Consider the following 3,181-nt stretch of genomic DNA (forward strand, 5'->3'; position numbering starts at 1 on the left):
GGTAGAAAATGCGAAAATAATTTTATCATGAAGAACATTTTAGTACCGGTTTCAGTCTTTGCGACTTTTTCAACTTAGAGTAAAGCATGAAAAACAATTAAATTGTGGAAAAATTAAATGAAATAATTTAAAAAAAATATTTCCATAGTTTTCAAATGCAAGGGACATTTTCCTTTTTTCTGTCTGTCTGTCTCTCTTTTTTACTCATTTGAGTTCTAGGTAGCGGGCAGCAGGTAGTAGTAGTCCTAATATTTGATATGAATTCTTGTTTTTGATTGTTTAAGCAGCAGTAGTAGTTGAGAAAGGAAGTGGTGAAGAAGAAGAGAAAGAATAATAAAAATGCAGGAGTGGTATGACAGTAGTAGGATGTTGGTGGAATCCTCTTAAATGGTCAAGTGACCCATTGTGGTTGGAATTGTTCTGAATAAATTCATGACTTGTGACTGTTCTGAATATATTATTTTTAATATTTGTGTGGGTATTATTCTAAGGCCCTTGTAATAGTGTCATTTATGATGGACGCATTCAAAAGCAGTTTATATTTTGTGATAAAGTATGACTCTACTAATGTGCTACCTACAGGTTACATCGTCCCTGAATTGATAGAAGGGAAAAATTCTGAAGCTGAGTTGTTTGTTATTGGTGCAAATGTCGATGTGTTCGCTGAATGCTATTTTTCTGTATTTCCAAAATTTTGATCTGGGATCTATGCAGAGTGATCCTTTGATGTAGGCTGTTTTTGGTTTGGCCTATGTATTGCTCTCGACACCCAGAACAAATTAATACATATATCAGGTTCTCTGAAGCACGTGAAGTTGCTTTTCACTGTTTAAAAGAGAACTCTGATCCCTCAATTAGGTTGACGCATATACCACAGTTGGGTCTTCTGCATTTTTTTACATTGTTGTCGAGCGCATTCAGACTTGTATGAAGAGACTTATAGATTTGGGCTGTATTTTGCTCTTTATAATGGTGTGCATTTGGAGGATTAAATTCATTCTATGGTCCATTTTTAGTAGGGGAATGTTCTGGAGGAGGATGGTGTTGAAGGCTTCATTGTTAAGAGGGTTGTGTGTAGAGATGTATGGTAGGGCTTTTGGTTGTAAATCCTTCTTTAATTTGGGATGCCTGAGTTCATGGATGTTGAGTTGTAGGGTATGTTGACAGCATATATCAATTAGTGATGGTGGGTAGTTCCTGGTAATGATTGTATCCTTTAGTTCATGTAGTCGTGTGTCCCTGGTGCTTATATTAGAAACTCTAGTACAAATCCTTTTTGCTAGGTTGAAAGAGATATTCATTCTAGTGTGTCTGAGGTGGCATGAGTTGAACAGTAGATATTGCTTGGAGTCTGTGGGCTTATAGTATATATCTGTTTCTATTTATTTGTTAGATTTCTTAATGAGGATGTTGAGGAATGGAAGTTGTTGACGGCTATATTCCATCGTGAATTGAATGTTTACATCAAGTCCATTTATAAGTGCTTGAAACTCTCTAAGTCTCTCTGTACTTTCATGCCAACAAATGAAACAGTCATCCAGATACCTCTTCCAGTTATTTTCTATGTAGAGGGAGAATGGATTGCTGTTTTTTTCTAGTACCTTACAATAAAGACTGATTCCTAGATATTCCATGACTAGGTTAGCAAAGGAGGGAGCCATTCTCATACCCATCACTGTCCCTGATTTTTGTCAATAGAAGTTGTCTTTGAAGACAAAGTAGTTATTCTCCAAGATGAATATTAGCCCTTCTGTTACAAATTCTTTTTTGATGCGATGTGGGAATACATTGGTGTAATTCTCTAGACAGAATTGAATTGCCTCTATTCCTAGGCTGTGGGGGATATTAGAATAGAGGTTGACTACATCAAAGGATACTAGTAGGGTGTTTTTGCACATTTTTTATAGTTTACTTTTTCTTAAAGAAACATTCAATGCCCCTTCCTCCTCCTCGCCCGCCCATCGCTTACCAGCTTTCAAAAAGTTAAAATCTCCCAATCTTTCACTTTTGGCTGATGTTTCCCACATGCATAGAATTCTACAGAAATAGTAGGCTTAAAAATACTAGACCACCACCAGAAAACCTGACATGCTAGAAACAACAGGTAAAAGACATTATTTCTGAAGAAACATCCCTGCATTCCAAACAGCTAAAATTGAAACATTGGGAGTGTGTAGCTTTTTGAAAGTGGTGAGGTGATGGGTAAAATTCTTAAGAATTTATACTCTCTGTTTTTTCTCCATGTATTACCAAGAATAAAAATTTGAAAAAAGTAAAAAATGAATTTGGTGTGGAGAGGGAGAAAATTCAAATATTGAAAACATTTTGTGGGTGAAATCCTAATCTCCTGTATCTCAAAAATAATATAAATCTGTATGAAGGATTTAAGTCAGGTCGCTATGTGTTAGTAGTGATACTGGTAAACAATGTAGACTGGTATTACCTGCAGCATTCTGAAGAATAAAAAAATAATGTTGTGTGAAAGAAGAGGAAAAAAAATCTCAAAATGGGGAGGTGTTGTGACAGACACTCCCAAGTAAGAAGTGGGTTGTTCCACTACTGATAAATACTGATAAATAGTGGACAGACACAGCAAGCAGGGTCAGTTGGCAAGGTACGACATATGGGCCAGTCATGCAGATGACAAAATACATTGTTATAATGCGGGACATATCAAACATTGAACCAATTACATTTAGAACCAGTAACATTGGTGACTTACCACTAAATTGGTGACTACCAATTCATTAAAGTAGGATTTGAACTCAGGACATGAGAAAATTAGACTGAAGCACCAAATCTGATTGAAATAAGGGAGAGGACTGACCTGCCATCAGGTATATGTTTATCTGTACTAGTGCATGACCTGTTATTTTATGTAGAGATTAAGCAATATTTTGCTTCATTGAAATATACAGGGGTTGGACAAAATAATGGAAGCACTTTAAAATTTCAAACAAATTTATTTTAATATGGAGTAGGACTGCCTTTGGCAGTAACTACAGCTTGAATTCTATGAGGTATGGACTCGTACAAAGTTTGAATTGTTTCCAAAGGAATTTTTGTCCATTCTTCAGCTAAAACAGTCTCCAGTTCTTGTAGTGATGATGTTGGAGGATATCGACTCCTTACTTGTTTTTCTAAAATGCACCATAAATGTTCAATAATATTGAGATCTGGG

The 3,181-nt window shown here is 35.8% G+C and overlaps 1 protein-coding gene across 2 annotated transcripts in view; it reads right to left on the reverse strand.

Moving 5' to 3' along the window:
- Positions 1-3,181, reverse strand: part of LOC128249671 (carnosine synthase 1-like) — a 35,151-nt gene that overhangs the window by 10,731 nt on the left and 21,239 nt on the right. The gene's annotated exons all lie outside the window — the stretch shown is intronic.

This window comes from Octopus bimaculoides, chromosome 17 (assembly GCF_001194135.2).
Source record: "Octopus bimaculoides isolate UCB-OBI-ISO-001 chromosome 17, ASM119413v2, whole genome shotgun sequence".
NCBI classification, from domain to species: domain Eukaryota; kingdom Metazoa; phylum Mollusca; class Cephalopoda; order Octopoda; family Octopodidae; genus Octopus; species Octopus bimaculoides.